The sequence below is a fragment of the Papio anubis genome, chromosome 6, assembly GCF_008728515.1.
Source record: "Papio anubis isolate 15944 chromosome 6, Panubis1.0, whole genome shotgun sequence".
NCBI classification, from domain to species: domain Eukaryota; kingdom Metazoa; phylum Chordata; class Mammalia; order Primates; family Cercopithecidae; genus Papio; species Papio anubis.
In genome coordinates, this window is record NC_044981.1 from 152083266 (window position 1) to 152105570 (window position 22305).

At 42.2% G+C, this 22305-nt stretch overlaps 1 pseudogene across 1 annotated transcript; it reads left to right on the forward strand.

Moving 5' to 3' along the window:
- Positions 1-3219: 3219 nt before the first annotated feature.
- Positions 3220-4394, forward strand: LOC101006860 (annotated as a pseudogene). The gene has a single exon (XR_002521818.2). The product of XR_002521818.2 is annotated as a glutathione S-transferase Mu 2 pseudogene (transcript).
- The last annotated feature ends 17911 nt before the right edge of the window (positions 4395-22305 follow it).

The window sequence follows — 22305 nt, forward strand, 5'->3', positions numbered from 1 at the left end:
TGTTTCAAATAAGTGAATAAAACATGGACGGAATTGACTAATTGTCTCAAGAATTAGATCAGGACTTTTGCCTCTAAAATAAATCCAAATATTAGTTTTCCTGTTTTTCTCACTTTATTATCATAAATGGGCCTTATTTTCTTTATTTCTTTTTTTCTGCATCTGCTTGCTAGGGAAATGTGTGCCTTATTTTAAAAGTCCGTTGTGTTCCTCGAAGGCTGTCTGCAAACTATTTTTGGAAAGTGAATCACGTAATATCTAAAGATATCAACTATTTTAGAGATCCTTATACTGAATTTTGTTTGCAATAGGAAGAAATATGTTTGTAATGTAAATATTCACTTTCTAGTTTTTCTGTGTTTGAAAATTCAGATTCTAAAGTCTCAGATTTATATGTCTCATAGATTCTGAAAGTTTTTCACTCTTAAAATAGTAAATAGCTGACAAAATACAAATGGCGTGATATAAAACACAGAAAGGAATCAAATCAGTGGGTGGAAATGTCTTAACTTTGTGCTGATTAAGGAGTAAATGCGAGAAAAACTGTTCTTTTCCTTTTTTAGCTTCCTCATCTTCCCTCTTATGTTTTCCTTCCCTCTCCCAATCCCCTACTTCAGCAAGTTCCCAAATTTTAAACAAGTCAGTCTCCTGTTTGGCAACTTTTCCTGACCATTCAGCAGTCAGAAAACAGGAAAGTTACTCTTCCCTTTGCCCTGTTTTTAAACTTTCTATTTCTACTAGGCAGCTTTTACCTATCACACTGGGATTTAACAAAGTATCTGAGGAATTAACTCACACTAATGTAGAAAACACTGGTGGCAATTTTCCATATCTTTTTTTTTTTTTTTCTTCTTTGAGACAGAGTTTCACTCTTGTTGCCCAGGTTGGAGTGCAATGGCGTGGTTTTGGCTCCCTGCAGCCTCCGCCTCCCAGGTTCAAGCAATTCTCCTGCTTCAGCCTCCCAAGTAGCTGGGATTACAGGTGCATGCCACCATGCCTGGCTCATTTTTGTATTTTTAGTAGAGATGGGGTTTCACCGTGTTGGCCAGGCTGGTCTTGAACTCCTGACCTCAGGTGAATCACCTGCCTTGGCCTCCCAAAGTGTTGGGATTACAGGCGTGAGCCACCGTGCCCAGCTCCATATCATTTTTTTAAAGGTCACCCAGAGGCAACAATGTTTTGATTCAAAGGAACAGTTCGTTAGTGAATGGATTCTCGAGAGGACTTCTGTTTTACATGCATTTATCTCTGCCATCTCTCTAGTCCACTCTAACAAGAGTAAAGACAAGAAGACCCACGGCCAAAAGGACAAAGAGGCAAAGAAGAACAATCTAAACCCAAAGCAAGCAGAAGGAAGGAAATAATAAGGCTTAGTGCAGATATTAATGAACAGAGAATAGAAAAACAACAGAGAAAAATCAACGAAAGCAAAAGTTGATTCTTTAAAAATACCAACAAAATTGACAAAACCTTAGCAAGACTGACCAAGAAAAAAAGACTCAATTACCAAATCCAGAATTGAAAGAGGGCTCATTACTACTAATCTCACAGAAATAAAAATTGTAAGGCAGCCAGGTGCAGTGGCTCACACCTGTAATCCCAGCACTTTGGGAGGCCGAGGTGGGCAGATCACCTGAGGTCAATAGTTCAAGACCAGCCTGACCAACATGGTGAAACTCTGTCTCTACTAAAAGTATAAAATCAGCCGGGCATGGTGGTGCACACCTATAATCCCAGCTGCTCAGGAGCCCGTTGGCAGGAGAATCACTTGAACCCGGGAGGCAGAGGTTGCAGTTAGCCAAGATTGCACCACTGCACTCCAGCCTGGGCAACAGAGAGAGACTCTGTCTCAATAATAATAATAATAATAATAATAAATTATAAGGGAACACTATGAAAAACTGCATGCCAACACATTACACAGTATAATTTAGATGAAATGAACACATTTCTGGAAAGACACAAACTATCAAACCTGATTCAAGAAAGAATGGAAAATCTGAGTATACTTATAACAACCAACCAGGCTGAATTAATAATAAAAGAAAAGTCTCAGCTTCACTGGTGAATTATACCAAGCATTTAAAAAAGAAATAATACCACTATGGTGTTATTCTGTGATAGTATTATAGCATGCAATTCCTCAAAATTAAAAATAGAATTACCATATAATCTGGAAAATCTACTTCTGGATATATATCCAAAAGAATGGAAAGCATGGTCTCAAAGATATATTATATTTCTTGTTCATAGCAACAATATTCAGAATAGTCAAAAGATAGAAGCAGCCAAAGTGTTCATTGAAAGATGAATGCATATACAAAATGTGGTGTATACCTACAATGGAATATTACTCAGCCTTAAAAAGGAGGAAAATTCTGATGCATGGTATAACATGAATGATCCTTGAGGGCATTATGCTAATGTGAAATAAACCAATCACACAAAGATAAATACTCTATAATTCCACTCATACACGGTACATAAGAGCAGTCAGAATCATAGGAACAAAGCCAGGTATGCATCTAAAGTCTCAGGTACTTGGGAGGCTAAGACAGAAGGACTGCTTGAGCCCATGAGTTTGAAGCTGTAGTGCACTATGATTGTGCCTGAGAATAACCACTGCACTCTTGATTGGGCAACATAGTGAGATGCTGTCTCAAAATTTTTTTTAAAACTATAGAAACAGAAAATAGAACAGTGGTTACTGGGAGCTGGGAGAAGGGGAAATGGGAGGTTGTTTAATAGGTATGGAGTTTCCATTTTGCAAGATAAAAAAGTTCTGGGCCAGGTGCAGTGGCTCACACTTGTAATCCCAGCACTTTGGGAGGCCAAGGCAGGTGAATCACCTGAGGTCAGGAGTTCAAGACCAGCGTGACCAACATGGTGAAACCCCATCTCTACTAAAAATACAAAATTAGCCAGGTGTGGTGGAGCATGCCTGTAATCCCAGCTGCTCGGGAGGCTGAGGCAGAAGAATTGCTGGGACCCGGGAGGCGGAGACTGCGGTGAGCCGAGATCACGCCATTGCACTCCAGCCTGGGTGACAAGAGTTAGACTCCGCCTCAAAAAAAAAAAAAGTTCTAGAAGCTGGTTGCAACAACAATGTGAATATACTTATCACTACTAAATTGTAAACTTAAAAATGGTTAAGATAGAAATTTTCATATTAGTGTATTTTACCACAATTTTTAAAAGATAAATAAATGATATAAATTCTTCACAAACTCTTCCAAAATATAGAAGAGAAGGGAACATTTCCCAACTCATTCTATGAAACTGGTATTGCCCTGATACCCAAACCAAAGACACCACAAGAAAGCTATGGACTAATATCTCTTACCAGTAAGATGCAAAATCCTCAAAAAAATTAGCAAGTAGAATTTGGCAATATGTAAAATGGATTATACACCACGATCAAGTGGAATTTATCCCAGGAATGCAAGATTGTTTTAACATCCAAAAGTCAATTGATGTAACATACCACATCAATGGAGTAAATGGGCCTGTCTGCAGAATCCGCACCGACCAGCACCAGGCCCATGACACAGGGGTACTGGGACATCTGCGGGCTGACCCACACCATCTGCCTGCTCCAGCAATACACAGACTCAAGCTATGAGGAAAAGAAGGACTTTCCCAATCTGCGCTACTTGACTGATGGGGCTCACAAGATAACCCAGAGCAAGGCCATCCTGGGCTGCATTGCCTACAAGCACAACCTGTGTGGGGAGACAGAAAGGGAGAAGATTTGGGAAGACAGTTTGGAGAACCAGCTTATGGACAACCACATGCAGCTGGCCAGACTCTGCTACAACGCAGATTTTGAGAAACTGAAGCCAGGATACCTGGAGGCACTCCCTGCAATGCTGAAATTCTACTTACAGTTTCTGGGGAAGCAGCCATGGTTTCTTGGGGACAAGATCGCCCTTGTGGATTTCATTGCTTATGATGTCCTTGAGAGAAACCAAGTATTTGAGCCCAAGTGCTTGGATGCTTTCCCAAACCTGAAGGACTTCATCTCCCGATTTGAGGGCTTGGAGATCTCTGCCTACACGAAATCCAGCCGCTTCCTCCCAAGACCTGTGTTCACAAAGATGGCTGTCTGGGGCAACAAGTAGTGCCTTGAAGGCCAGGAGGTGGCAGTGAGCTGCCCATACTCAACCTGCTGCCCAGACTGTGTAGAGCAGCTGGACTCCACACCCCAGCCCCTGCCTTCTTGTTCTTTTCTCCTGTTTATTCCGTTCTTTACCCCCAAGACTTTACTGGCCCTCTTCACTTCCCCTAAACCCCTGTCCCATCCAAGCCCTTTAAAGCCTCAGCTACCCATTTTCCTTTATGAACGTCTCCCTCCCAACATTACCCTTCCCTGCACTAAAGCCAGCCTGACCTTCCCTCCTGTTAGTGGTTGTGTCTGCTTTGAGGGGCCTCACTGGCCCCTCGCCTGTGGAGCTAGCTCAGCCCTGAGGTCCCAGGGCTGCATGAAAGAGCAGCATTGACTGGTTTACAGGCCCTTCTCCTGCAGCATGGCCCCTGCCTTAAGCCTACCTGATCCAAGTAAAACCTAAAACACACAGACACACAGACACACACACACACACACACACACAGAATAAATGTCAAAATCCACAGGATCATTTCAATAGATGCAGAAAAAGCACTTGACAAAATTTAACACCCTTTCATGATGAAAAAAACACTCAACAAAATAGGAATAGATGAGAATTTCTTCAACTTAATATAGGGCTTCTACAAAAAACCCACAGGTAAGAGCATATTTAATGGTAAAAGAACTGATTCTTTTTCAGATGAAGCATCAAGACAAAATGAAGAACAGGACAAAGACGTCTGCTCTCCCGGCTTCTATTCAACATTGTGAAGGAGGTTCTAGCCAAGGCAATTAGGCAAGAATAAGAAATAAAAGGCACCCAGCTTGGAAAGGAAGAAATAGAAGTATCCTATTAGTTGATGATGTGATTTCACATATAGAAAATTCTAATGAATCCACTAAAAAACTGTTTGAACTAACAAACAAGTTCAGCATGGTTGCAGAATACAAGATTAATATACAAACAGAAATTGTATTTCTTTATAGTTGCAATAAGCAAACAGACAATGAAATAAAGAAAATTCTGTTTATAATAGCATCAAAAAGAAAAACTACGCAGAAATAACTTTAACAAAAGAAGCACAAAACTTGTACACTGAAACCTACAAAACATCATTGAAAGAAATTGAAGATTTTAATAAATGAAAAGATAATCTATGTTCATAGGACAGAACACTTAACATTGTTAAGATGGAAAAACTCTTCAAATTGAACTAAAATTCAATACAGTCCCTAACAAAAACCTTGGCTGATTTCTTTGCAAAAATTGGCAAGCTAATCCTAAAGCTCATATGGAAATTTAAGAAACTTAGAATGGTAATGGTCAAAACAGGTTTTTAAAAAGAACAAAGCTGTAGAATTTACATTTCCCAATTCTAAAACTCACGACAAACCTATAGCAATCAAGACAGAGTGGTACTGGCATAAGGACAGACATATTGATCAACAGAACAGAATTGAAAGTCCAGAAATAAAGCCTCACATTTACTGTCAATCAATTTTTGACAAGAGCACACAACCATTGAATGAGGAAAGAACAGTCTTTTCAAAAAGTGGTGCCAAGACACTGGATATCCATATGCAAAGGATGAAGATGGACCCTGTGACTCACACCAGATACAAAAATGAATTCAAAATGGATCAAAGACTTAAATCTAAGAGTTAAAACTCTAAAACTCTTCAAAGAAAAGTCAGGAGTGAGTCTTTATGACCTTGGACTAGGCAATAGTTTCTTAGATATGACACCAAAAGCACAAGTAAAACAAAAGAAAAAATGTGTAAATTAGACTTTATTAAAACTAAAACTTTAGTCCTTCAAAGTACATCATCAAGAAAGTGAAAAGATTCCAATGCTCAACGCCATTAATCATCTGATAAATGCAAACCAAAACCATATGAGATACCACTTTACATCCATTAAGATAACTATAATAAAAATGGAAAATATACATAAGTGGACTTGTGTTATATGGGGAAAAAATGGAAAATAGCAAGCACTGGTGATGATGTGGAGAAACTGCAACCCTCGGCCGGGCGTGGTGGCTCATGCCTATAATCCCAGCACTTTGGGAGGCCGAGGCCTGAGAATCGCTAGAACCCGGAACAGTGAGCCAAGATCATGCCACTGTACTCCAGCCTGGACAACAGAGCAAGACTCCATCTCAAAAAATAAAATAAAATAAAATAAAGAAAAGAATTTGGCAATTAAAGAAGTGCTTTGTTGAGTTAGTATGCCACAAAGTTATATAGTACTAAAAATACGCCTGTACTCTTACCGGCTTCTGCAGAACTGAGGGAGATCATGGAAGGATGAAAGCAGTAGGTTTCTCATGGCAGTGAATATGATTTTCTCCTTCCATTTTTCCTTCTCCCTCTTGTTAAATAAAATTCCCCTGGTTGCAACTCCCTAGTGAGAGGATTGATGACAATTGAGTTATTTTGGAGGATCCATCTTTAGGCAGATTCTGGTTGTATCACTGAAGCTGTGACTGGGATGTCATATATGAGAAGATATATAGAATGAATCTATAGGTACTGGAGGCTAAGTCTAAAGTATGCCTTGATTTGGCTTCCTAACCTAAAGAAGTTTTAAATGTCCATTCTGAGAGTTCTTACCAAAAGTTCCAGCAAAGCTTTGCAGCAGTAAATGCTATAGAAAAAGAGAAAAAAGTTCCCGCAGGCTGGGTACAGTGGCTCACTCCTGTAATCCCAGCACTTTGGGAGACCGAGGCAGGAGGATCACCTGAGGTTGAGGGTTCAATACCAGCCTGACCAACATGGACAAACCCCATCTCTACTAAAAATACAAAATTAGCCGGGTGTGGTGGTGCATGCCTGTAATCCTAGCTACTCAGGAGACTGAGGCAGGAGAATCACTTGAACCTGGGAGGCGGAGGTTGCAGTGAACTGAGATTGCACCATTGCAATCCAGCCTGGGCAACAAAAGTGAAACTCCGTCTCAAAAAAACAAACAAACAAACAAACAAAAAACAGTTCCAGCAAAGCAAACTTAAAAACAGTCTATGTGGTCAATCACTATTCTTGCTGCTCTTATGTAAATAACCAGGCCAATTTTGATGAGACTACCCTTATTTTGTAAACCCATTTGTCTTATTCTGATTATTTTTGGTAGAAATGGGAGGAGTAACTGTAGAGAGAAAAACTGTTTCTGAAGAAAAGCTATAGTACACCTGCTATTGGGTTGTAGCTCTGCTCATCGTTTTCAAGTTTTTCTTATCTTCCTGTAGACTGGACTAGATTCTAGAATTCTCTTTTCCTCCAATATCTGGCTACAACTCTCCAACTAAGAAGAACGGCTCTGTTCCCAAAGCCCTCTAAGCTGAAACCGGACAACTCGATGTAAATTTCAAGGGACAAGTGTCATTCCTGATGTGCGGGCCACACAGAGTTCACCAAAACGCCTGATACCATAACCAGAGACATTCAAACCGCAAACCAGGGAAAGAAGTTGACAACTTCATGCTGTAAACAGCTTTCCCCAAGGTGTCAGCCCAAGACTGCCTATCATAAGACTCTTGCCCCTCTGAACTTGTTTTTTTTTTCTTTTTTGCCCATCTTTTTCGCTTGGCACAGTCAGCAGCTCCTGCAGGCAATCTGATGAACTGTCATGTGAAACCCAAATCTTTACAGAACCTAAGAGCTTCTTTAGTCCATCTAGTGGGTAAGTTTAGCAACATCTCTAATGTACGTAACTGTTGTTCAAATTGTACTAGCGGTCCCTTTTATAAAGTTACACTTCTAGATCCACTTGTTCTCACTCCCTGCTTTAGTATAACCCAGTCATAGGATGCCAGATTTCCTATAGCTGTATAGGAGGAGTCTGTGCAGTTGATAACACTTGTTGTCCATGGGTAGAAGCATTGGGTATTGCAGAGACTCGGTTACAAAAAATGAACAGTCGCTTGGGTAAAACAAGTGGACTCCTCATCTGACTCCTTCTTTGATTTATTCAAATTTAGTTGGTTTGGTTCATGGGATCCTGGCTAAGGAGCTTACACCAAACTGCTGGTATTATCCTCCTGATAGTCATAATAGTGGTCTTCCTGGTGTGCTATATTCTCTCAAAGGTTTTAAATACCTACACGTAGCCATCCATTGAACATTGGATGACCTCTCTTCAGCTAGAATAACAAAAACTCAAAGAAGTATGTGATCATGAGGACACCACAACCTAAGAATGGCACATCGAGACCAGAAACGCAGAATGATGGTAACTGAGAGCAGTGTGAATGGCCTAAGTTTTGGTTGCACTCTCATCTACGTGACAGCCTGACCCAAAGGGTGAAATTGTTTAAAAAAAAAAAAAAAATTATAGGAGGCCACTGGTTTGGACTGAACTCCTGCTCTAGGTCCAACAGATCAAACCAAAATGGAGTCAGTCACGCTAAAGTTCCACATCACCAAACTGAAACTAAGTTGTTTATCTGACCTTCTGAGAAATCAGGCGAGAGACAATAGCTAAATCCCTAAACAAGCAATTTCAGCCAGTATGATAAAGAAGTCCCCTTTCTAGCCTTTACAAGGAAAGCAACTTTGAAACAATCTATCAAGTTTTTGTTTTCTGTTTTGGCGTTTCTCAACCTTTTTCTGTCTGTAAAGCCAACCTCCTCTGATTAGAACACTCATTGTACTTTTTTTTTTTTTTTTTTTTGAGACTGAGCCTTGCTCTATCACCCAGGCTGTAGTGCAGAGGTGCGATCTCGGCTCACTGCAACCTCCGCCCCCTGGGCTCAAATGATTCTTGTGCCTCAGCCTCCCGAGTAGCTGGGATTACAACCACATGCCACCACCCCCAGCTAACTTTTGTATTTTTAGTAGAGATGGGGTTTCGCCATGTTGGCCAGGCTGGTCTCGAACTTCTGACCTCAGGTGATCCGCCCGCCTTGGCCTCCCAAAGTGCTGGGATTACAGGCATGAGCCACCACACCCAGCCTCATTGTGTTTTATAGTATGAGGTGTTGCTCAGTTCTAGAATTACAAATAAAAGCCAATTACGTTTTTAAGCTAAATTTGTTATTTGTTGTAATTTTGTCTTTTGCAACTCTTCTTTTCTTTCTTTTCCTCCTCTTCTTCCCCTTCCTTTTTTTTTTTTTTTTTTTTTTCTGAGATAAGTCTCACTCTTGTACCCCAGGCTGGAGTGCAATGGCGTGATCTCGGCTCACTGCAACCTCTGCCTTCCGAGTTCAAACGATTCTCTTTCCTCAGCCTCCCACGATTCGCCTTTCAGGCGCCTGCCACCATGCCTGACTAATTTTTGTATTTTTAGTAGAGACGGGGTTTCACCATGTTGGCCAGGCCAGTCTCAAACTCCTGACCTCCGGTGATCTGCCTGCCTCGGCCTCCCAGAGTGCTGGGATTACAGGCATGAGCCACCGAGCCCGGCCTTTTCCCCTTTCTTTTCTTCCATTATTGTTCTTAAGTTTGCACAATAATTAGGATAAGTAAGCATTTATAAAATCAGGTATATTTAGTCTTCTAATACATATTCCAATGGTGTTGTCACATCTTTTATCTCGATTAATACCTTGGTACATATCATTTAATTTTATTAAGAAAATTTAATTGTTATTTTAATTACTTTATTTATTTATTAGAGAAGAGGTCTCGCTAGGTCACCCAGGCTAGTCTCGAACTGCTGGGCTCATGCAATCCTCCCACCTCTCAAGTAGCTGGGATTATAGGCGTGAGCCACCATGCCCGGCTTGTCTGCCTGCCTTTCTTCCTTTCTTCCTTCTTTCCTCCCTTCCTTCCCTTCCTTCCCTTCCTTCCTTCTTTTTTCATTTTCTCTCTTCCTTATTTATTTACTTATTTATTGGTAGAAATAGGGTCTCACTGTGTTGTCCAGGCTGGTGTTATTATTGGTAAATGGGCAGATTTATGTAAATGATGAAGGATTATCACCCCTTCTTCTTTTTAGAGATGGGGGTCTTGCTGTGTTGCCCAGGCTGGACTCAAACTCCTGGGTTCAAGTGATCCTCCTGTCTCAGTTTCTCAAGTAGATAAGACTACCAGGCTCGCACCACTGGGCTCAGCTTCCCCTATTTTTATTATTAACATTTCCCCAGCCAGGCATGGTGCCTCATGCCTGTAATCCTAGCACTTTACAATGTCGAGGTGGGCAGAGCACTCGAACCCACAAATTTGAGACCAGCCTGAGCAACATAGCTGGGTGTGGTGGCACGTGCCTGTAGTCCCAGCTATTTGAGAGACTGAGATGGGAGGATTGACTGAGCCCAGGAGGTCAAGTCTGCGGTAATCAAGCCACTGCACTCCAGCCTGGACAACAGAGTAAGACCCTCATCTCAAAATAACAAACAAAAAAACATTTTCTCACACTTTCTTATACACTAACTATAGACAGTGTTATTTGACTGAAAGAGATAGTACATTCTTCTTTTCTTTTTCTTCTTTTTTTTAAGATGGAATCTCACTGTATTGCCCAGGCTGCAGTGGTGCAGTGGCGTAATCTCGGCTCACTGTAACCCCTGCCTCCCAGGTTCAAGCAATTCTCCTACCTTAGCCTCCTGAGTAGCTGGGATTACAGGCATGTGCCACCACGACCAGCTAATTTTTTTTGTTTTTAGTAGAGACGAGGTTTCACACCATGTTGGCCAGACTGGTCTTGAACTCCTAACCTTGTGATCCGCCCGCCTCAGCCTCTCAAAGTGCTGGGATTACAGGCGTGAGCCACTGCGTCTGGCCTCACATTCTTCTTTTCTCAACCTTTTAAGAAACACTTGAATGTTTTTTTTTTTTTTTCTTTTTCTCCCCCTCGAGATGGACTCTCACTCTGTCGCCCAGGCTGGAGTGCAGTGGTGCGATCTCGGCTCACTGCAATCTCTGCCTCCTGGGTTCAAGCGGTTCTCTTGCCGCAGCCTTCCGAGTAGCTGGGATTACAGGTGTGTCCCACCATACCCAGTTAATTTTTGCATTTTTAGTAGAGACAGGGTTTCACCATGTTGGTCAGGCTGTCTTGAACTCCCGACCTAGATGATCGGCCCGCCTCAGCCTCCCAAATTGCTGGGATTACAGGCGTGAGCCACTGTGCCTGGCCAAAAAACTTGAATGTGTTCCAAGTGCTTATTGTTAAAAATAGATAGTAGAAAAAAATGTATTTTGTTTTTTAATCAGTTGCCTTATAAATTCATTCAAAATTACAACAGTTGGTTTCTAGGCTAGATTGATATTTGCTCAATAATTCATTTTGAGAGCTCAAAATCGTAGGTTTGGTTCCAGGTCCATCTAATTGTAGTTCTTATTTATATTAGTAGAAAACATCTTTTTTAAAAAAAAAAAAGGAAAAAAGAAAATGAAGCCTCAACAACAAAAAATAACTTAAAACCAGGTCATTTTCCTATCCCCAGATGTCCCCAAATCACAGAATCTCAGCTGGGGAGTGCACCTGGCCTCGTCTCCTGCCTTCAGCCATCATCCTGTCTCTAGTGCCTCTCTTATCTATGTCTGATCATGGAAGCCTCACTGCCTCCCCAGGCAACTCATTTCAGTCATGAGTAGCTCTACCCACAAAAAGGTGAGACTGAACTGAAAACTTTCTCCATCTCACTTTCACTCATGAGTCATAAATATGCCTCTAAAGTTCTTAAAATAAGTGTAATTCCTTTTCCACTTGGTTTTCCATCAAATGTGTGGTGAAAACTATTACATCCTTAAGTCAAATACTTTGCTTCCTCAAGGACTTGACATTGACAGTTCTGAAATGTGCTCTCCCAAATTTTCACATACTAATAACTTGACATTCAGGACTCAGTTCAGTCCGTATGTTGCCTTTACTGAGAGCTCTTCCCTTGTCATTCTTGTTAAAGTAGGCCCTCTTGAGTCACTCTCTGTCTATTTTTATTTTATTTTATTGTATTTTTGAGATGGAGTGTTGCTCTTGTCGCCCAGGTTGGAGTACAGTGGCACGGGCTCAGCTCACTGCAACCTCTGCCTCCCAGGTTCAAGTGATCTTCCTGCCTCAGCCTCCTGAGAAGCTGGGATTACAGACGCCTGCCACCATGCCCGGCTAATTTTTGTACTTTTAGTAGAGACGGGGTTTCTCCATGTTGGCCAGGCTGGTCTCGAACTCCTGACCTCAGGTGATCCGCCCACCTCGGCCTCCCAACGTGCTGGGATTATAGGCATGAGCCACTGTGCCTGGCCTCTTATATTGTTCTTATGTCACTTATCACTTTCTGAATGTATTCTATTTGTTTATATGTTTTACCACCTGTTTCCTTCCACTAGAAAGTGAGCCTTCTGGGGACTGGCAACATGTCTCTTGTTCATTCAGTTCCTTATGTGATCCAGGCATTCTATTCCTAGGTACCACCCCAAAGCAATGAAATCACTTGACCATACAAAGACCTGTAGCACGAATATTCATAGCATCTTTTTTCGTAACAGCCAAAAAGTAAAAGCAACCCAAGTGTCTATAAACAGATGAATCTATTAAAAATCTGTAAGAAATCCATATTATGGACTACTACCTACAGCAACCAACTACAGATACATGTAGCAGCATGTATGAACTTCACAATATTCATGCTGAGTGAAAGAAGCGAGTCACAAGAGTTCTTCTCTTTCATTCCATTTATACAAAATTCCATTAAACATAAATTAATTTCTAGAGACAAAAAGCAGATCAGCGGTTGCCCAGCACATGGAGTGGAGGGAAAAAAACAAGTATGAATTTTTTGGATGGGATGAAAATATTTTGCCTCTTGATTGTGGCAGTGTTTTCATAGGTATTCACAAATGACAAGACTCACCAAATCATACACTTTAAATAGGTGCATTTAATTGTACATAAATTAGGCCAGGCACAGTGGCTCACACCTGTAATCTCAGCACTTTGGGAGGCTGATGTAGGAGGATTACTTGAGCCCAGCAGTTCGAGACCAGCATGGGCAACATAGTAAGACCTTGTCTCTATTTTAAAAATAAATAATTTTATTAATTTTATGTAAATTATACTCCAGTTAAGTTGATGGAATCAAATTTTGTTCAGTAAATACTTTTTTCCTTCAGGCAAATCATCCGTGCCTAATCTGACAGGGTTTGGAGATTTTTTGTTACATTCGCCATTACCAGGTAGCTCAATTTCTCCAAGGGTGGTGCCCAGAAATGGAACCAATATTATAGATATGAACAGGTTAGAGTATGTTGGGTTCCTGTTATATCCACTTTTTTATTACTGTACATTTGAATCAGGATTTCTTGTGTTTAGACTTCAAAAAATCTCATATAAATTATTTTAATCAGCCTGAAGGATCAACTTCTGTCAGTGCAGCTTAAATTTAGGGGGACGTTTCAGAAGTAGGCCTACACTGATGTCTGACACTGGGTTTCTCCAGGGGCATTTCCCAACTGTAGAACAGTCTCCTTTATCCTAACTACCTGTATATTTTTCCCCCAGGTTCTGAACTTTTCTTTGTGTCTTTTTTTGTCTTCATGAAAGTGGAAGATAACACCGTTTAAAGAGACAAAGGTCAATAGCAGCCCTGAGGCTGGTCAATAAAGATCTGCTTTCTGGATGCCATAGATGTAGTCATCGTTCATCAATACTCTTTGGGTGTAGTTGTTTAAATTGCTATGAATTGGCCTGGGTGCTGACTAGTTACATCATTTCTCCATGTGATTGACAAGAATACTGTGTGACACTTAAGACATCTTGCTGAGAATCCACTAGATTAGGAATTAGAAGGCTTGAGTTCTAGGTCCAGATTTACCTCTTTAAGTTGTGTAACATTGGACAAGATTACTTAATCCAAGCCTCTGCTTTCTCGACTGAAAATTTTATACAAATACCACCTGCACTATTCAGTTTATGGAATATTTTAAATATCAACTGAAAATATCATGTGAAAATACTTTCAAAAAAAGATTGTGCGTATCAGCCAGGCGCGGTGGCTCACACCTATAATCCCAGCACTTTGGGAGGCCAAGGTGAGCGGATCATGAGGTCAAGAGTTCGAGACCAGCCTGGCCAACATGGTGAAACCCCGCCTCTACTAAAAATACACAAATTACCCAGGCATGGTGGCAGGCACCTGTAATCCCAGCTACTTGGGAGGCTGAGACAGGAGAATTGCTTGAACCCGGGAGACGGAGGTTGCAGTGAGCTGAGATCGTGCCACTGCACTCTAGCCTGGGTGACACAGTAAGACTCCATCTCAAAAAAAAAAAAAAAGAAAGAAAAAAAAATTGTGCTTATTATATTATTTATAATAATGTCAATAGGAAATGCCATTAATGTCCAACACTAGAATGACTAAAATAAATAACATATCCACATAATCAAATACTACAGAGCCATCAAAAATAGTGTTTAAAAAATAACTAGTGACACAAGAAACTGCTTACATATAACATTTATTTTAAAAAGCAGGGCAGGCCAGGCGCAATGGCTCACACCTGTAATCCCAGCACTTTGGGAGGCTGAGGCGGGAAGATTGCTTGAGCCCAGGAGTTCAAGATCAGCCTGGGCAACATGGCAAGACTTCTGTTGTAAAAAATTAGCCGGGCGGTGGCATGTGCCTGTAGTCCCAGCTACTAGGAATGCTGAGGTGGGAGGATCACCTAAGCCTGGGAGGTTGAGGCTGCAGTGTGCAGTGATCTTACCACTGTACTCCAGCCTGGGCGAGAGTGAGAATCTGTCTTAAAAAAAAATAAAGGGCAGGGCACCTAGTTGTGAACCCTTGGACAAGGGCTAATGATGGGAGCAGGTACAAGGGGACTTCTGTGGGTCTTTACAATATTTCTATTTCTTTTTCTTTTCCAACTTATATAAAGGGGGTATACATGTGCAGGTTTGTTACCTGGGTATACTGCATGATGCTGAGGTTTGGGGTATGACTGATCCCATCACCTAGGTATTGAGCACAGGACCCAACAGTTTCTGAACCCTTGGCCTCCTTGCTCCCTCCCCACTAGTAGTCGGTCCCCACTATCTACTGTTGCCATCTTTATGTCCATGAGTACCCATTGTCTAGCTCCTACTTACAAGTGAGAATGTGTGATATTTGGTTTTCTGTTCCTTGACATTAATTCACTTAGTATATTTCTATTTCTTGATCTGGATAATGATTATGCAAGTGTGTTCACTTGGTAAAAATTTGTCATGTTTTGCTCATGTGAACACTTCCATATACGTAGGTTTTAGCTATATATGTATTTAAAAATAAAAAAGCAGAACTCAGAATAAGACCACAGTTTTGGCCAGGCGCGGTGGCTCAAGCCTGTAATCCCAGCACTTTGGGAGGCCGAGACGGGCGGATCACGAGGTCAGGAGATCGAGACCATCCTGGCTAACACAGTGAAACCCCGTCTCTACTAAAAAATACAAAAAACTAGCCGGGCGAGGTGGCGGGCGCCTGTAGTCCCAGCTACTCGGGAGGCTGAGGCAGGAGAATGGTGTAAACCCGGGAGGCGGAGCTTGCAGTGAGCTGAGATCCGGCCACTGCACTCCAGCCTGGGCCAGACCCCCAGGCTGGCCCAGCTCAAAAAAAAAAAAAAAAAAAAAAAAAAGACCACAGTTTTATTTTATGTATTTTATTTATTTATTTATTTATTTATTTATTTATTTATTTATTTTTTTGTGACAGAGTCTTACTCTCTGTTGCCCAGGCTGGGGTACAGTGGCATGATCTAGACTCACTGCAACTTTTGCCTCCAGGGTTCAAGCTCTTCTCCTGGCTCAGCCTCCTGAGTAGCTGGGACTACAGGCACGTGTCACCATTCCTGGCTAATTTTTGTATTTTTAGTAGAGATGGGGTTTTGCCATGTTGGCCAGGCTGGTCTTAAACTCCTGGCCTCAAGTGATTTGCCCATCTCGGCCTCGCAAAGCACTGGGATTACAGGAGTGAGCCACCGTGCCCGATACCATAGTTTTATTTTGAAATTTGGGGTTTTTAAAAGATATATATTTTAAATATTTTTTAGAGACAGTGTCTTGCTCTATCACCTAGGCTGGAGTGCAGTGGCAAAACCATAGCTCACTGCAGCCTCAGACTCCTGGGCTCAAATGATCCTCCTGCCTCAGTCCCCAGAGTAGCTAAGACTATAGGCATGCACCACTATGCCTGGCTAAGTTTTTAAATTTTTTGTAGAGACAGGATCTTGATATGTTGCCCAGGCTAGTCTTGAACTTCTGGCCACAAGCAATACTCCTCAAATTACATGTGTGAGCCTCCATGCCTGGTCCTATTTTTAATTTTTTAGAGACAGGGTCTTGCTATGTTACTCAGGCTGGAGTACAGTGGCTATTCACAGGCATGATTATAACGTACTAAGGCCACCTGGACTTAAGGGACTCTCCTGCTTCAGTCTCCTGAGTAGCTGGCGAAACCCCCTTTGCAAAAATTATAACTGAGGAAATTATGACAGTGAAAGAAATCAGACCTAAACGACTCCATCTTGCTTCTAACCTTTAAGCTGTCCTTGTTCACCCCTGGGCATAGGCCGAACTAACTTTGGGAAGGAATTCAGTTTATGGTTTGACTCTAAAACAAAATTGGTAATAGCTCTTTCCCGAAAAGACCCCCTTCTTGCCTGGGAACCAGTCTGCCTTTGTAGGACTAACAAATTAGCTAGAAGATTAGAAATGACAGTTTGGGGGTGATGCAGCCTCTGGCTCCAAGAGTCTGAACCTTCCCAAATTGCTCCTGGGGATAACATCGCCATTGTAAAGCTAAAGATCAGAGCTATTTTGCAGACCCTGAACTCGATGGATCAGCTGACACCACCCAGACAGTAATCTGGGTCAGCTAGTTCTGCCATCCCACCCAGGAACAGAAGAGAGCAAGAAAAATTCACTTCTGTCCCCTAGGAGTCCATCTCCAACCTGACCAATCAGCACTCCCCACTTCCCAAGCCCCTACCCGCCATATTATCAGGGAGGCTGATTTGGGTAATAATAAAACTCTCTTCTCCCACACAGCCAGCTCTGCATGAATTACCCTTTCTCCATTGCAATTCCCCTGTCTTGGTAAGTTGGCTCTGTCTAGGCAGCCGGCAAAGTGAACCCGTTGGGCAGTTACACTGGGACCACATGCGCACCACCACACCCAGCTTAAAACTATGTATTTTTTTAAGTGGTAAGAAATACAGCAAAATGTTAATGATGGTATCTCTGGCTGGTGAGATTACAGGTGACTTTTATTTTCATCTTTGCAACTTTCCCTTTGATGATCAGAAAAAAGTGTTTGTTTGTTTGTTTTAAATTAGAAAAAATATTCCTTGTATTTGAAAGAAAATGCTTGGCCTGGCGTGGTGGCTCACCCCTGTAATCCCAGCACTTTGTGAGACCAAGGCAGGCGGATCACCTGAGGTCAGGAGTTCCAGACCAGCCTGGCCAACATGGCAAAACCTCGTCTCTACTAAAAATACAAAAATTAGCCAGGTGTGGTGGTGGGCGCCTGTAGTCCCAGCTACTCAGGAGGCTGAGGCAGGAGAATGGCGTGAACCTGGGAGGCGGAGCTTGCAGTGAGCCAAAACCGCGCCACTGCACTCCAGCCTGGGGTGACAGAGCGGGACTCCATCAAAAAAAAAAAAAAAAGAGAGAGAAAGAAAGAAAGAGAAAGAAAGAAAGAGAGAAAGAGAAGAAAGAAAAAGAAAAGAAATTGTAAACATATACAGCGTCAAGTGTTATTCCCAATGCCTGAAACATAATGCTTGATAAATGTGGAGTGAATGGTTATTGCCCTGTGAAAGTTGGTCCATAAGAATTGGGTCATTCTCTTCAGATCCAACTAAAACAGAGTCGAGAAGCCAGGAGGAAAAAGCACTCAGGGTACAAAGCATTGCTCCAAGAATAGAGTTTTTGCAAGCCTGGCTGCTAAAACTGCTTGTTGTAAGCTGAAACCAGTTTTATCTATAGCTTCTGAGATAACTTGCTACAATTCTAGGACTAATTTTGCCCTCTGCTGTTGCTCACCAATCAGAGCTCCCAGCTCCCCAAACCCATACTAGGGCAAATGAACTTTCTCAAAGAGCAATACATAACATTTCTGCTTTTTAATAAAACCTCTGGCCTTTTCTTTGTTCTTCAGACATTCCGAAGACCACCCAGTCTACATGTATGCCCAAACTTAATATTCTGAAACCGCCCCCACAGGGTTGACAAGAATTGCATGTCAGGTTCTGGCCAGAAATGTAGTTATAATTTAGCATGAATCAGGCTGCCCTTTGGCCCACTTCCTTGTTGCTAAGTCACATAGCACTAGATACTGACCATCTGCATCCCCACTGTATGATGGGCAGGATTTCTGACATCAGGATCGTAAGACTAAGAATTGACTTGCATTCCTATTGTTCCTACAGGGTCTCTGAACATTAGATCATAACACTTTTGTTTAAGGATCACTTAAAATGTTTTTCAGGGCTAGGTGTGGTGGCAAAACCTGAAATCCCAGCACTTTGGGAGGCCGAGATGGGAGGACTGCTTGAGGCAGAGTTCAACCTGCTTGAGGAACATAGCAAGACCCCGTATCTACCTACAAAAATATTTAAAAATTAGCTGGCCCTGGTGGTGCGCACCTGTAGTTCTAGCTATTTGGGAGGCTGAGTTTGGAGGACTGCTTGAACCCAAAGAGTTCAAGGTTGCAGTGAGCTATAATCACACTGGATGACAGAGCAAGTCCATATCTCAAAAAACAAAAACAAACAGATGTTTTTCAGACTCCGAATTCCAACAAAACAGCTGATGCCAACGAGTTTGAAGATCCCACCAGAGGAAGGGGATCAGCGTGAGAATAGTTTCTTCATCTCCGTGTCCTACGACTTCACTCTGCACTCTTTGATCAACTAACAATCTCTAAAACCCTAAAAAATCCTAACCTCAAATTCCTCAGAGTTGTATCTGAGGTTTCTTCCCATCTCTTTGTTCAAATTTTGCTTTTCTTTTTCTTTTTTTTTTTTCTTGAGACAGGGTCTCACTCTGTCGCCCAGGCTGGAGTGCAGTGGCATGATCTCAGCTCACTGTAACCTCAGCCTCCTGAGTTCGAGCGATTCTCCTGCCTCAGCCTCCTGAGTAGCTGCAATAAAAAGCTTGTACTACCATGCCCAGTTTTTGTATTTTTAGTAGAGATGGGATTTCGCCATGCTGGCCAGGCTGTTCTTGAATTCCTGAGCTTAAGCGATCTGTCCGCCTTGGCCTCCCAAAGTGCTGTGATTACAGGTGTAAGCCATCATGCCCGACTTCCTGGTTCAAATTTCTACGATTCTTCTTCTTTCTCTGTTGCAACCTGGTGTCCCAGCGTATTGACTTGCTGTGTGCCTCAGGCAACAAATTTATTATGGTTACAATTCTTTCTCCCAAGTAAAACAAATTTAGAGATTTGTCTCTACAATTTTGACTTCAATGCTCTATCTACCAGGAAAGTTTTAAAAAACGAAATAGGTTAACACTCTTAGCTCTCAGGGAACCCAGGCTGGCTCCTACAATGACTATTTCCAATTCTAAGTAAGAGCTCATGAGGCACATACCTAATGATTTTTCTTATAATTTTGCCAGAGTCAAAACCAGAAGATATCTGTCACCAGTTCTCTGCCTCATTCTAGATCCCCATAGTTCCTTCAAGATTAACTGAATGTGCATGTTTGGAACGGAGACTCAAAGTTATTTCAAACAGCCTGGTGCTTTCCATGCCATATTTCACCCACCTTGAGGTTAGGATAGAATTACTTTCTGGAGCCCCACTTCTCAATCATGATGGCCACTCCTCTCATTTTCTAAGAATGGAGATAACATGGGAATTTCATTAGCCGGTATTATGCCAGTTGCCTTATCAAGTCCCCTTTTAAAATTCTTTGTCATACTGCTACTACTACTACTACCACAAAACAAAGCCACATTGATTGCCCTTTGCATTTCTTTAGTCTGCAAACATTTTCACTCTTCTTAGAAAACCGTATTACTAATTGATGCTGCCCATGGTTTTATGCACTGTATCTTTCCATTGTCCGTTTAAATCTCAGCTGAGCTCTCAAGAGTAGCAGGCGAGGGCTGGGTTGGTTTCATTTAATGCCACACAGTTTCCCACAACACTGCCCTGTCTGCCACTCCCACATACTCTGCTGCCCGTATGGTGATGCTGCTTTTGAGGAGCTCTCATGCCACTTGAGCTTTGATTGATTTTTCAAGATTCTGTCTAATCCTTCCCCAAGGTGTCCCTTCACGGAGGAAGGTGCTGGGAGTAAAATTCAAAACATATTTGTGGCATTGACTAGCTTTGAGTGAGGAGCCAGATGGATGAAATGGGGCCTCATGGGGACAGTAAAGAATTCTCATGCTCTCCCAGTGCCATAAACCCAGAGCGGCCTCTGAAAGGCTGAGCTGGAGGGGCTAATGCAGGTGGTGTCATCTAAACCCATGTCTCTAATCAGTCAAGTCACTATGCTGTTTGCTTTGTCAGATAAGTGACTCTGGGGAAATCAGGTCGGAGAGTGGGAAAATAAACTGTTTGCTCAAGCTGATGTGAATCTTCAAAATCTATTTCAAATGCAGAAATTAAATAGGCTGTGCTTTGCCTTTCAGGAACCTCCTTCAGAACTCAACCAGTGAGTGAGAGGGACAGAGGGAGTTACCAGAACACAAGCTCGACTTTAGCTTGGCTCTAACTCTGGTTGCAGGTTCCTCCTCCTACTCGATGATCTAGTGTCCACAGGTGGTGCCTGTGCAGTCCTGAGTTCCAGCTGGGTCGGAGGGCATGCCTCACAGAGCCAACATCTGCCACTCTGCGTCTGTCGGAGCCTTCAGAAGGCTGGTTTTCAGTTTGAGGAATCAATCTCAATCCAGTAAAGCACTTACAGCTCAGGGGCTTTGATCTTTGCTTGGCAAATGCCCTAACTGCTGAGTTCTACATACTTTGCCATTTCTCCCTTATCTGCCTTCTTTCATACAAGCTCCAGCTTGTATGAAACCAGAGCCAGAGTTTTCTCCATGTTTGGAACCCACTTTCTGATTCCTTGAGCATGGGTGAGAGGAATGGGGGTGGGGATGAGATGGGTTGGGGAAGGAAGGACAGAAGTTTAATGGAAAAACAAGAACAGAAATAAAATGCATTTATGGGCTGGGCACTGTGGCTCACGCCTGTGATCTCAATTCTCTGGAAAGCTGCAGTGGGAGGATTCCATGAGGTCAGGAGTTCAAGACCAGCCTGGGCAACATAGTGAAACATCGTCTCTACAAAAAAAACAAACTAGCCCAGCTGTGGTGGCATCTGCCTGTGGTCCCAAGTACTTGGGAGGCTAAAGCGAGAGGATGGCTTGAACCCAGAGTCTGATGCTGGAGTGAGCTATGACTGCACCACTGCACCCCAGCCTACGCAACAGTGACACCTGATTTCTAATAAACAAAATGTATTTATGCTATATTTAAAAACCTTCTGAGCTGGGTGTGGTGGCACACACCTGTAATCCCAGCATTTTGGGAGGCCGAGCTGGGTGGATCACTTGAGGTCAGGACTCCAATTCCAGCCTGGCCAACATGGCGAGACCCTGTCTCTACTAACAATACAAAAATTAGCTGGGCACAGTGCGCATGCCTGTAATCCCACCTATGTGGGAGGCTGAGGCACGAGAATCGCTTGAACTCAGGAGGCGGTGGTTGCAGTGAGCTGAGTTCGCACCACTGCACTCCAGCCTGGGCGACAGAGCAAGACTCTGTCTCCAAAAAAATAAAATAAAAACTTTTTCTCAAAGAGCTCTGAAATGGAAAGAGTGCACAATAGCTTCAATTCAATGATGGCAAAGTTAAAATTCCTAACATGGTCTCCTGGCACACTCTGGATGATACGGGAAACACACTGACATCCTTGCTGTTTTTAAACTTGAGCAACTCAAGTTGTTAGTATGAGAGGCAAATAATTAACATCTAAATGCAAGCTGACTTTCTTCTTACAGCTAGCATATACCTCAAGTCAGCAAGCCCATTTCATCTTCTTTTTCGAATAGCTTCTGTCAATGAATTCTCTACAATTTCATAATGTATATATGCTAGGATGCATTTGTCTTAAATGCAGTTATGTTTTGACTATTTCTAAGTAAAAGTGCATTAAGAACATAATGAAGCCCGTATTTTTTTGCACTGTCTCTTAATTTTATGGTGGATAAAGCACCAATTTCTGAAATTCAATAAAAGCAAATCTTCCTTTGTTGTTCAGATCTTAGCAGTGGGT